The sequence below is a fragment of the Vipera berus genome, assembly GCF_964194415.1.
Source record: "Vipera berus genome assembly, chromosome: Z".
Taxonomy (NCBI): Eukaryota; Metazoa; Chordata; class Lepidosauria; order Squamata; family Viperidae; genus Vipera; species Vipera berus.
The window spans coordinates 71,458,714-71,473,089 of NC_138205.1; the positions used below are offsets into that span (position 1 = coordinate 71,458,714).

At 42.2% G+C, this 14,376-nt stretch overlaps 1 protein-coding gene across 1 annotated transcript in view; it reads right to left on the bottom strand.

Moving 5' to 3' along the window:
• Positions 1-14,376, bottom strand: part of POU6F2 (POU class 6 homeobox 2) — a gene marked incomplete at its 5' end in the record, with an annotated part of 423,583 nt that overhangs the window by 109,472 nt on the left and 299,735 nt on the right. The window lies entirely within an intron of this gene.

Below are 14,376 nucleotides of genomic sequence, written 5' to 3' on the forward strand. Positions count from 1 at the left end.
GATAATGTGTTTAAGATACATATTTTAAGGTATGCTCTGTTGCGACTCTGGAAAAAGTATAGACATAAGTTAAATTATAAGACACCTATTTGGGCAATACCTAAACACGCAATAGAAAATATAAATGTTGGATTTAAACATGATGTGACTACATATAAGGAAATTTTAAGTTTTGAGAGGAATGTATGGCAATTAAAGTCATACAACATTTTAAAAGAAGAAAAGATTGTACAAACCTGGTTTCAGTATGGGCAACTACAGGCTAGGTGGAAAGAGGACCAGAAAACTGGTTTTTCAATGATTGATGAAAATTTGGTAAAGCAAATTAGAGATCAAGGTCAAGCACATATAAAAAGGATATATCTTGCATTGATAGAAATTGATTCAGAGATGGAACTCGTTAAAGATTGTATGATAAAGTGGGCTCAGAATTTATTACAATGGATACTTGGGAAAAGATCTGGGTGAGAAATGTAAAATTTACACAGGCCCAAAATTTAAGAGAGAACTTTTACAAAATGTTTTATAGGTGGCACTTAGATCCTAAAAAATTAGCAAGTATGTATCCGAACTGCCAGCCTAAATGTTGGAGGTGTGGTTGTGAGGATGCAACGTATTTTCATATATGGTGGACTTGTAAAAGGGTTAAAGCTTTTAGGATTAAAATTTGGTGGAATTTGCAAAAAATATTCAAGAAAAGGATAAAGTTTTGTCCGCAACTGTTTTTATTGGGTATTATCACAGATACTACCGCTGTGGACACTAAGTTGATGTTGAATTTAATTACGGCAGCGAGACTTTTAGTAGCGCAATATTGGAAGAAGGAAGAACTGCCGACTATAGAAAAATGGACTTTAAAAGTTTCCAACCTGGCGGAAATGGCAAAGATCTCAGCGTATTTGAAAGACCAATTGCAACAGAGATACATTGTGGAGTGGAGAAGATGGATTGATTATATCCAGAATAAATATGGGACTAAAAAGTTTCATTTAGCATTTGAATAAGTAGCTGATATAATGTATAACTAGCTTGTAGTCATTTTGTTGTTGTTGTTGTTAGCTGCGAAGTCGTGTCCGACCCATCGCGACCCTATGGACAACATTCCTCCAGGCCTTCCTGTCTTCTACCATCTTCTGGAGTCCATTTAAGCTCACGCCTACTGCTTCAGTGACTCCATCCAGCCACCTCATTCTCTGTCGTCCCCTTCTTCTATTGCCCTCAATCTTTCCCAGCATTAGGCTCTTCTCCAGTGAGTCCTTCCTTCTCATTAGGTGGCCAAAGTATTTGAGTTTTAGCTTCAGGATCTGGCCTTCTAAAGAGCAGTCAGGATTGATCTCCTCTAGGACTGACCGGTTTGATCGCCTTGCAGTCCAAGGGACTCGCAGGAGTCTTCTCCAGCACCATAGTTCAAAGGCCTCAATTCTTTGGCGCTCAGCCTTTCTTATGGTCCAACTTTCACTGCCATACATTGCAACTGGGAAGACCATAGCCTTGACTATACGCACTTTTGTTGACAGGGTGATGTCTCTGCTTTTTAGTGTGCTGTCTAGATTTGCCATGGCTTTCCTCCCCAGGAGCAAGCGTCTTTTAATTTCTTGGCTACAGTCCCCATCTGCAGTGATCTTGGAGCCCAGGAAAACAAAATCTGTCACTACCTCCATTTCTTCCCCATCTATTTGCCAGGAATTGAGAGGGCCAGTTGCCATGATCTTGGTTAAAGTGCGATAGAATTTAATATTTTATAGTTGTTTGCATATTTTAGATTATGTTTGTTTGTATTTTTATACCCTGTATTTTGCTCTGGGAAGTTGGGGAGGGGGGAGGGGAGGGTTGGGGGGGTTGGGGAGAGGGGAGGGGGAGGGAGGGGGTTTGTATTCAAAAATGTATTGTAAAACTTTTCAATAAAAAAAAGAAAGCTGTTGTGTGGAAAAATGGGAATAAACCTTCTCACTACCATAACTATTAGCCTTGATCATACAAGACATAAATCAGATGAATAGAGAGTTAGTTATGTTCTCCAAACATCCTGTCCAGGTGAACAAATCCAAAAGATTAGTTTTTAACTCAAAGTAGCCCTGGAGCTATGCAACATTAAACTAATACTCCCTAATTAACCATGTCAGCTAAACTAATTCCCCCTGGTTAACCAGAGGTAATCTCCAGGTTAACTGTCACTTCATGGAGGATAGGGATGATAACTTACATTGGGTGCCCCCTCTCCCTCAAAAAGTTTCTAGAAGCATTCTCTATTTTCTTTTTATCTCCACCACAGCCAATAGAAGTTTTGAAAAAGAGATAAAAAGACCTGCAGGTTGATAAAAATCTGATTCTATGTAGTGGGACAACCAGGGGTGTGTCCATGGAGAATCTCAACCCAGCAGTCATGATAAAGTTATTGAAATCCTGCCTATTTTTATATGCATGTGATATACAATATGCAGTTGGATAGCTCTGCAAAGGCTGGGAAGACTTTTAAAATAACTGTTCCCCAATTGACTAGATCCTCAATGTAGTCATCTTCACAGCTTCACAGTGCTAGGTTTAGAATTTACTGCTTTACACCTTTGCCTTGGAAGTTAACTTTGATCTATTTTGAAATCTCTTCATTCTTTTATGTTTTTATTTCTTTTTATTCCCTAAGGTAAAGTAGGCAATACTTTCTTTTAGCTCATGGATTATGAATCCCTGTTTAAATAATCTCAGAGCACAAGAATTGATAATTTTTTAAAAGATATAAGAATGCATAATATAATGGAGAATAAACACCCAACTATTTTAGTTACTGCATTTATCAACATTATCAGCATAGCTAAGACTCTTAAAGGAAGTCACCGGGTTAGTATGCTGATGTCAACCATGTCCACAAAAGGGAGAAATAATCAGAACATGGTGGTGGTAATTGTGGCAATGTCATGGAAGCCTCCATAGCCCCTGGTTGCACACATTTAAAAAAGGCAGATGCCACTGAACCATATCTTTCAAAGATCTTGGAGCACTGGGAACTACCAGAGGACTGGAAAAGAGCTGATGTAGTTCCCATCTTCAAAAAAGGAAAAAAATGGATCCAGGAAACTACAGACCTATCAGCCTAACCTCAATACCTGGGAGGATCTTGGAAAAGATAATCAAGCAATGAATCAGCGAACACCAAAGTCATTACCAAAAGCCAACATGGGTTTGTCAAAAACAGATCATGCCAGACAAATCCTATTGCATTCTTTGACCAGGTGATAAAATTAGTGGACCAGAGGAATGCTGTGTATATAATTTACTTGGACTTCAGTAAGGCATTTGATAAAGTAGACCACAATCTACTACTTGATAAGATAGAAAAATGTGGGTTAGACAGCATTACCACCAGATGGATTCATAGCTGGCTGACTGGCTGTACTCAGCATGTGATCCTCAATAGAACTGGAGGGAAGTTCTATATGGAGGGAAGTGTGTAGTGAGGTGCCCCAGGGCTCTGTTCTGGGCCCAGTGCTCTTCAAAATCTTCACCAATGATTTTGATGAGGAGATAGATGGGGAACTCATCAAATTTGCACATGACACTAAGCTGGCAGAAATAGCCAACACTCCAGAAGATATGCTTAAAATACAGAAGGAACTTGACAGACTTGAACATTGGGTGCTATCTAACAAAATGAAATTCAGTGGTGAAAAAAGTAAGGTTCTACATTTAGGCAAGAAAAACCAAATGTACAGGTATAGTATAGGTGGTACCTTGCTCAATAGTAGCAACTATGAGAGGGATCTTGGAGTCCTAGTGGACAATCACTTAAATATGAGCCAGCAGCATGCTGCAGCTGCAAAAAAAGCCAACACAGTGCTAGGCTGCATTAACAGAGAGATAGAATTAAGATCACGTGAAGTGTTAATACCACTTTATAATTCCTTGGTAAGGCCACACTTGGAATACTGCATCCAATTTTGGTCACTATGAAGTAAAAAAAATGTTGAGACTCTAGAAAGAGTACAGAGAAGACCAACAAAGATGATCAGGGGACTGGAGGTTAAAACATATAAAGAACAGTTCCTGGAATTGGGAATGTCTAGTCCAGGGGTAGGCAACCTTGGCTCTTTTATGACTCGTGGACTTCGACTCCCAGAATTCCTGAAGAATTCTGGGAGTTGAAGTCCACAAGTCATAAAAGAGCCAAGGTTGGCTACCCCTGGTCTAGTCTAATGAAGAGAAGGGCAAGGGATGACATGATAGCAGTGTTCCAATATCTCAGGGGTTGCCACAAAGAAGATGGAATCAAGCTATTCTCCAAAGCACTTGAAGTCAAGACAAGAAGCAATAGATGGAAACTAGTGAAAGAGAGAAGCAACCTAGTACTAAGGAGAAATTTTCTGACAGTTAGAACAATTTATCAGTGGAACAACCTGCCTCCAGAAGCTGTGAATGCTCCAACACTGGAAGTTTTTAAGAGACTGGACAGCCATTTGCCTGAAATGGTATAGGGTTTCCTGACTGAGCAGGGGGTTGGACTAGTGGTGGGATTCAGCCGGTTTGCACCACTTCAGCAGAACTGTTAGCTAATTTTATATTGTCCAGGCCCAGAATGAACTTCCAGAAGTGGCATCCACCCAGAGAACCAATTGTTCATATATTTGAATCCCACCACTGGGTTGGACTAGATGACCTCCAAGGTCCCTTCTAACATTACTATTATTATTATTATTATTATTATTATTATTATTATTATTATTATTATTATTATTATTATTATTATTGTTGTTGTTGTTGTTGTTGTTGTTGTTGTTGTTGTTGTTGTTGCTATTATTATTATTATTGTTGTTAGATACTGGGTTCGTTGCTTGATTGACGAGGCGAGTGAGTTCAGCAAGAATCATTCTTTATTTGGTTGTAGGAACTGAACTGAGAAACAGGACTGTGAATGCAGCAATTTATACCCTGGCCTCTAGGCAGTGGCCAATATGTTTAAAGCAACCTATTGCCGCCCTAGAAGCAGCCAATGGCGGTGCTGGAGACGGGTTGTCTGAGGAGCTGGAGCCATTAGCCAGCTTCCCTGCTTGAGCAACCTTCCAGCAATTAACCCCACGTGATATTCCTAAGCAAGACAAAGCCCAATACATTACACCCCTCCCCCCTAGAATGTACACAAATTATAACAACAAAAGGAATGATACAGCAATTACAAGTTTTCAGAGATACAGAAATAATATGCAATGTACACATTTTCCGTTCTTGCTAATACAGAGGCTCTCCTGGCTAGCAGCAATCAAGGACACATACAACATTATAGCTCAGTTATTTTGGAACAAAATCTTGTAAATACGCAGGAGGCTTGCAAACCCTCATGGAATGCCTAGGAAAGCCAGGCAGTCCCTGGCCTACCAGCTTGCCCGCTGGGCTGGGCAGACCAGGGTCCATAAGTTCAAGTGAGTCTGGCTGACTCGGAATTCTCTGGCTGCCCATTTCCGGTCGGCCCAATCCAGAGTCCCATCTTTCCACAGAGTTAGCACAGTGGCTGTAGTGTTCTGGTTGGCTTTCTCCTGGGCTTTGCCCACCTATGTCCACCTCCCCATTGCTCCGACTGCTTGGGACCTCAGAGCATATGGATTGATAAGCCTGGTTGCCGGTTTGAAGTCCGTGGATGGGACCTGGGATGAAGTCCTCGCTTTGTGGCTGTTCTGGAAAATGCTTTCTAAGCTGATCGATATGGCAGCGAAAGACTTGCCTGCCCTCTAGGTCCACTTCGTATGAGTGGGGGCCCGATGTTTTGGTCATTTTCCCTGGCACCCACAATTTCCCATGCTCATAGTTCCGGGCCCACACCCTGTCGCTGACTTGCAGCCCCCTCAGGGGTTTTGGGTGAGAGGCCTCAGCTGCCACCTGGTCTGGGTGCAACCTGCCCAGTTTTGTGATTAGTCGCCTCCCCCAGCTTGCTGTGCACGGTGTGGAATGTTGGCAGACCAAAAAGTCGGCCAGTCTGTGGTGCCAGTCCCCAGTCACTAAGTGTTTCAATGATTCTTTCATGGTGTGCACCATTCGTTCGGCTTGACCATTACTAGATGGATGAAATGGAGCCGATGTTGCATGCCTAATGAGGTTTGCCCTCAGAAAAGCCTGAAATTCTGCCGCAGTAAATTAGGCCCCGTTATTGGACACTACGATGTCCGGTAGCCTGTGCATTGCAAAGAGTTTCCTAAGCACCTGGATGGTCCTAGCAGTAGTCATATTTGTTATTGGTTTAACTTCCAGCCATTTAGAGTGGCTGTCGACCACTATAAGAAATAACTGTCCCTGAAAGGGCCCAGTGAAGTCTATATGAATCCTCGAACAGGGTGAGTGTGTCTCCTTCCACCTGTGGATGGGCGCGTGCGGCATTTCAGGCCTAGACTGCTGGCATGTGTAACACCTGTGTACTTGAGCTTCGATGGCTTTATCTAATCCTGGCCACCATAAATAGCTTTGTGCCAAAGCTTTCATATGAACAATACCCAGATGACCTTCATGAAGCAATTGCAATAACCTGTCCCTTAATGAGGTGGGAACAATGACCCTTTTCCCCCAAAGAATACAACCCTTATGAGCTGAGAGCTCATGTCTCCTTGTGAAGTAGCTCTGGAACTCACGACCTGGGCTTTTCTCTAGCCACCCTGTGTATATGCAAGACAGAACTCTGCTTAATCTTGTCTGCCGCCGTTTCCGTGGCTATGTCCTCCGCGTGGTGGGGAAACTCCAGCAAGTCCTGAATGGACAAAACGCGGGCCACTGGGGCTGGATCTGGCTCAATGTGAGGCAGTGGAAGTCTGCTCAGGCCATCTGCATGGCCTATATCCTTGTTGGGTTTGTGAATTAGCTTAAAGCTGTAGGCCAATAAAAAATGGACCATCTCAACTTTCTAGGGGATAAGATGTGGGGTGTCTGTCTGTAGTGAATAACTCCAGTAGCGGTTTATGGTCTGTGAAGACCATGAAGTCCCTGCCATATAAGTAGTCGTGGAATTTTTTTATTCCAGCTACTATGGCCAAATGACTCCTTGTCAATTTGTGCATAATTACGCTCAGCGGAGAACAGTGTTCTCAAATAAAAAGCAATTGGAACTTGAGTCCCATTGCACTCCAAGTGACTAAGGACAGCCCCCACCCCGTATGAGGATGCATCACACACAAGGCATACCGGCATCGATTTCTTAAGGTGAGTGATCGTGGAACTGACAGACAGTAGAGCCTTCAATTCCTGAAAACGTCTTTTGTGAACACTAGTCCACTTCCATGCAGTATTTTTGTCCAAGAGCCAGTGTAATGGCTCTGCCACTGCAGCCTTGTTAGGAAGGAACACATGGTAAAAATTTAGGAGGCCTAGGAATGCCTGAAGCTCTCCCTTCGTTTTGGGACTGGGTGCCAACTGAATGGCTTTCACTTTTGACTCAGCAGGGTGGATGCCGTCGGCATCTATATGGAAACCCAAGAACTCAGTTGAGGGGACTCCAATACTACACTTATTCTTTTTAAGCTTGAGGCCTGGCCTGCTTTGCGCAGCCTTTGAAGGACAGCTCTGAGCCTCCTTGCTAGCACCTCAGTGGACTCACCGGCGATGAGCATGTCATCAAAATAGGGGCAAACCCCCGGAATGCCCTTGAGCGTCCACTCCATAATGCCTTGAAAAACGCTGGAGGCTATGCCGACCCCGAATTGCAGGCGTTTTACTTTAAACGCCCCCCTGTGGGTTACAATTGTCTGTGCCGTGGCTGTGGCCTCGTTAACAGGAAGATGTTGGTAGGCCTGAGCCAAATCTAATTTTGCAAAAATTGTACCACCTTGCAAGGACGCCAGGATGTGGCTTACTACTGGTACCGGGTATGCATGCTGTTTGAGTGCACAATTAATTGTGCATTTGTAATCGGTGTTATGATTGGGGTCTCCCATTCACCTCGATCTACTGGCTGAAGTACGCCCTATTCTACAAGTTTATCTAACTCAGCATTTATTTTGTGTTTAAGCGCAAATGGCACCCTATGAGGTTTAATCCTGACCGGCACTACAGTAAGATCTAGTTTAAATGTTATTGGTGGGCCCGTGTACATCCCCAGAGCTGAGTCAAACACATCTGTGAATTCCTCGCATACTGTCGCTAGACTCACGACTTGCATCCGGTTGATTCCGGTTACTTGGATGCCTAGTGCATCAAACCAGTCGAGCCCAATCAGACTTGTTCGCTGACTCCCTACTACAACAACATCCAGGTGCCCAGAAAAACCCTTAAATTTAACGGCTAGTGTGGCCTCACCCTTGACTGCGACTGTAGCATTCTGGAAGTCGGTTAGTATAATGTCAGATGGCCTCAGCTTGGCCCATCTCTTGCTGAGATTGCAGACGAAATTAAATGTCTCAAGTGAAATAATGGATACGGCTGAGCCCATGTCCAGCTCCATCTTGCAGGGGACCCCTTGCAGCTCCACCTGAAGTCTAAACTTCGGCTTAATAGGGTGGCGAGTTCCTGTGCAGCAAATGCTTCTGCAGCTGGAGCAAAAAACTACACTATACTGTCCTGGGGCCCCAGTACCTCTCCTCATCGGAATGTCCGACTGGCAATTCGATTGCCAGTCCCTTTGGCGACCTCTGCAGATGGATGCAATGTGGCCGGTCTTTCTGCAGGCCTGACACGTGGCTGGCCAGAACCTACAGTCCATGCATTGATGGCAGCCACCCCATCCTGGGCACCTAAGGAAGGGATCTGCCTTGTAAGTTGCCCCTTGTTGCTTGTCACTGTGATGCTGTTGGTCATTGTGTCTTTGTGGCTTGTCGACTTCTGTGTTGTCTTCTGGGTCTTCTATGTGTTTGGCGTCCTCCTGGTGGACAGCTTCCTTGTGCTGTGCTGTTTTGGCGGGCCGCATGGCTCATACGGCCCCGCCGGTGGCTTCGTCCATCATGATCTCTTTCAGCACGTCTGGGAATGACATAATCTCTTTGGTGAAGACTTTTTGCTATAACTCTTGATTCCGGAGACCACAGACAAGCCAGTCTCATAGCCTCTCCTCGACGTCGGAGAACTGGCACAGGCGTACAGCCTGCCTCAATGCCGTGATGAATTTAGATGCTGTTTCACTTGGTTGCTGAACCCTCTGTTCAAATGCATGGTGCCAAGCAATTCCTGACAGCTTGGGCTGGAAGTGATCTCCGAGCCATTTCTCCAAGTCCGTGAACGTTATGGACTTCAATGGTGTTGGTGCGGACAAGTTCTCCACGATGTAGAACATGGCTGAGCCACACACACACACAGGAGCATAGTGGCATTCAGGCCATCCTCGGCAACTTGATTCACGCATAGATAGTTCTCAACCCTGGATAGATATGAAGACCATCTTTCCAGGTGAGCTATATCGAATTCTTCCAGCTTTCCGACCTTTGCCTTTTCTGCTGGTCTTCACAGCTGGGGCTTGTTGTCTTCTTGTCCTGCTCCTCTGTTGCCCAGGGACTGGTTCTCTGGGTGTGTGGTCGCTAGTGTGGCTGTGCTAGGCTGACCGTAGGGGAGGAATTGCTTTTCCCACCAGGCGTATTCGGCCTCTCCTCTAGTGTGACTCTTCAGCTCAGTTGGAGGAGCAGGATTCACCTTCATCACCAGTGTTAGATACTGGATTTGTTGCTTGATTGACGAGACGAGGAGAGTGAGTTCAGCAAGAATCATTCTTTATTTGGTTGCAGGAGCTAAACTGAGAAACAGGGCTGCAAATGCAGCAATTTATACCCTGGGCTCTAGGCGGCGGCCAATAAGGTTAAAGCAACCTATTGCTGCTATAGAAGCAGCCAATGGTGCCGCTGGAGACAGGTTGTCTGAGGAGCTGGGAGCCGTTAGCCAGCTTCCCTGCTTGAGCAACTTTCCAGCAATTAACCCCACGTGATATTCCTAAGCAAGACAAAGCCCAATACATTACAATTATTATTATTATTAAACAATTTGTATACAATCTATTGTTTCAAAACACACTATTTGAAAACTATCCAGTTAAATGTTATATATAAATGTTATATATATAAATAACTTTTAAAATAATAATAATATGTTATCCCCTATATATTGGTTGAACTTGTTATCTAATAATCTTAATACTGATATTACACAGCCTAAATGCAAAGGCTGCTGTCACTCTTTCCTTTCTTCAGATTGCATTAATCATGCTAGTCACTTTTTCCTGATCAGCAGAACTGGCATCTTACAGTTTTGGCAGTTAGGGGAACAGGATAAATAATAGGGAGATGAAAAAGCATGGGATATGAGAAAATATCAGAAATAATCTATAATCATCAAGTATTCTCATGATCAGTGGGAAAAGTAATGCAATCAATTAGGCAAAAAAAAAGCAGAAAAATCTCCAGATCAGTAATACCAGTGGTGGGATTCAGTCGGTTCGCACCACTTTGGCAGAATCGGTAGCTAATTTTTTGTTGCCCAAGCCCAGAATGGACTTCTGGAAGTGGCATCCACACAGAGAACCAATTGTTCACATATTTGAATCCCACCACTGAATAATGCTCTAATAATTCTGTGAGATATGCATATTTGGCAAATTAATAATTACAATAACAACTATCTGGAAAAGTAGCTGCCCCATGTGTATTGCATACATAGTCCTAATATAATCACAATATGATTAATTATTGAGAAATCTGACAAGAATCATTCTGAGGAATTAGCTTTTAGTCCAACACAGATATTCATGATAATAATAATAATAATAATAATAATAATAATAATAATAATAATAATAATAATAATCCTTTATTGTCAAAGTACATGTGTACATTGAGATTAGCTGAGCTTCCCCCGTGCTATCTCCCCCCAACACACAGTGACAACAAACCCTCCATCCTACCACACCATGTGAACCAACTACACCACACACCGGCCTCCCAAGTCAATTCTGCATAAGATTATGTCCCATTTAAAAGCCTAACAGCCCACGGATAAAAGCTATTTTTTAGCCTGTTGGTACGGCTGGCTATATTCCTATATCTCCTACCGGATGGTAGGAGAGTAAAGAGATACCGTCCAGGGTGTGAGTCATCCCTGAGAATCTTCCTCACTCTTCCAAGGCAACGAGCCCTGGCAATGTCATCCAGTGGTGTCAGGGAACAGCCCACAATGTCTTGTGCTGTGCTCACTACCCTCTCTACTACTTTCCTGTCCGTGGCTGTCAGACCAGCATACCAAACCACAATACCATACGAGAGGACGCTCTCTATAGTAGACCGGTAAAAGAGGGTCATTAGCTGTTGTTCTACCCTGTTCTTCCGCAAGACCCTAAGAAAGTGAAGCCTCTGTTGGGCCTTTCTAGCCACCTGGGTTGTGTTAACTTTCCAGGTCAGATCTTCACAGAGGTAGACTCCCAGAAATTTAAAGGAGGAAACTCTCTCTACACAGTCCTCCCCGATGTAAAGTGGGGCAGGTTCCTCCTTTTTTCTCCGGAAGTCTAACACCATCTCTTTCGTCTTGCCGATGTTTAGGTGCAAGTTGTTGTTACTACTGCATATGGATAGTTTTTGTACCTCCGCCCTATATGCTGTCTCATCCCCATCTGTAATAAGACCCACCACAGTTGTATCATCTGCAAACTTGATTATCGCAGTGGATGGGTCAGATGATACACAATCATAAGTGTATAAATAAACCAAAAAAGCCAAATGCCTTGTCTATATATAACAAATTCATTTTCATTTAATTTTCCATCTGGAGATATGATAGCAGTAGCTATGTATTTTTAATTATAATTATTGCTATCCTTCAGACCCTTGTGAAATAAACATAAACATCCTTTCACAATTCTGGCACTTACAATTATCTTTCTCAGTTGCATTGTTCTAAACCAATATCTCTTGGACAGTCCCTGAATAATGTAAGAAGTTAAACCCACATGAAAAATCAGGAATTCAGAAATGAAATTTAACCTGTCAAATTTTACCTTAGTTTATTTTTATTCCCTTAATATTCTTCAAGGCAATCATGCTTTGTTTCAGTTCATAAAGATCATTGACCTTGGAGGCTATTATTATCATGAATTTAATACCAAATCAATATTTAAGTTAAAGCAATGGTCAAAAACAATTCAAAAAGTAACATCTCTTAGAAGTCTTATAATAGAATGCCAGGTATCTGCTACATACTACACTAAGACTCACACAATGTGTTCTTTGGCAACTGAAGGGTCTCAGGCAACATTTGGTAGGTGAGGAATATTGCCCTGGCTTCTGAGTTGTCAATCCAATACCAGTAATTTTGGGCTGTAGTTTGGTCAACCATCCTTTTAATCCTTCAAAACATTACTTTTCAAAAAGCGCTGATTTACCTAGGCCTATTTCATTTATTTGTTATGTTTATCTTCTGCTTTTTCTTCCAAGAGGTCCAGGAAACAACATGGGATCTTCCTTCATTTTTCCGACAATAGTAACTCTTTTGGTAGGGTTGAGACACACTAGGTGTCCTTATTCCTAGTCCAACATCTGAACATATTGCTTAGAGTTAATAGTCTTTAACAGCTGGCAAACCTGGGAAGCTAAAATGAGCTGAGTTCAGATTTTCTTCATTAGGAACTCTCTGACTACCAGAGTTGTAGTCTAGACTGAGAAGTTGAATCAACATCATAGAAGCATGTCTGTGTTGCTGCCAGGAAATCTAAATGTGTCTGTGAAATCACCAGAGTCAAGCTTGACTTGGAAGAGAGTTTACCTTTTAAAAGGTAAATTTCATGCTGGTTTTATAAAAGAGGTCCTGACAAGAATAACTCTATATAATGCTATAATATGTTTAATTTTTAAAAAATGGACACCAAATGGACAATTAAAAAAGATCTTAGTGCTTATCTTCACAGTATATACTTAGCTATGCAAAGGCACCAAGGAAATAAAATGTGACAGCAATGGGGTGGGTGTGGTTTCGGCATGACGCATCTGGCCTGCAGGCCAAGAGTTTGACATACCTGAATTAGAGGCATCTGTGAGTTTTTTATGCCCTCCAATACAATAGTCAGGAATTCAGGAAATTGTAGTCAAATATTTTTGGGAAGATAAAAATAATCCAGTCACAACTTTCCTTTTAGGTATTCCTGTTTTAGGGAATATATTTTTCCACCTTGTTTGGCTTTTTGACCATCATACGTTATATTGGAATTATTTATTGAGAACATAAAGGAGACATTTGGTAAAATATGGGGTAGGAGTTTTTCAGTTGTTATTCTCCTCTTCTCCAGGCAATGTATCTGTTTTTAAAATATTGAAACGGGTAATTATCTTCATCAATGACTTAGATGAGGGAATTGAAGGGGAACTCATCAAATTTGCAGATGACACCAAACTGACAGAAGTAGCCAACCCCCCAAAAAACAAACTCAGGATCCAAAAAGATCTTGACAAACTTGAACAATGGGCCATACCCAACAAAATGAGTTTCAATGTGGAGAAAAGGAAAGTTTTACATTTAGGCAGGGAAAATCAAAGGTAGAAGTACAGATTGGGTGAGACCTGACTTAAAAACAGAAACTGTGAGAGGGACCTTGGAATCCTAGTGGATGATCACTTAATCATGAGCCAGCAGTGTGCAGAAGCAGCCAAAAAGCTAATACAATCCTGGGTTGTATAAACCGAGGCACAGAATCAAGATCATGTGAGGTATTATTACTACTTTATAAAACCCCAGTAAGACCACTCCTGGAATACTGCAGCCAATTTTGGTCACCATTTCAAATAAATTCAGAGAAGAGCAACTAAGATGATCAAAGGCTTGGGGACCAAAACATACGAAGAATGGCTGCAGGACTTGGGTTTGGCTAGTCTAACGAAAAGAAGAAATAGGGGAGACATGATAGCTGTATTCCAGTATTTGAGGAGCTGCCACCAAGAGGAGGGGATCACGTTATTCACCAAAGCACCAGAGGGCAGGACAAGAAACAATGGTTGGAAACTGATCAAAGAGAGAAGCAACCTGCAATTAAGGAGAAACTTCCTGACAGTGAGGACAATTAACCAGTGGAATATTCATTGCTACTGTGTACTTTTCAACCTATCAATTTATTCATTACAACAGTCCACATTAAGTCCATTGTGAATATATAATTGGAATGACAGGGGAAGGAAATCATAATTTCTACTCTTGGCCCTCTGAAGGAAGGACAGGTTAATACGAAACAGATGAATAAAAACCAGTAGTTCCTGGGCTGAAAATAGCTCTCCTTTTCTTTCTCCAGTTCCACATTCCATCTATAGTAGAGAAACACTAGCACCATCCGCACTTCAAATGTGGAATATACTGGGATGAAAATCTGAATCCAAAGGTTATTGTGAAGTCAAAATATGAATGTATGTATATGTGCATGGGAAGCATATAAACATCTGAAAACTTTGGAAATGCTAA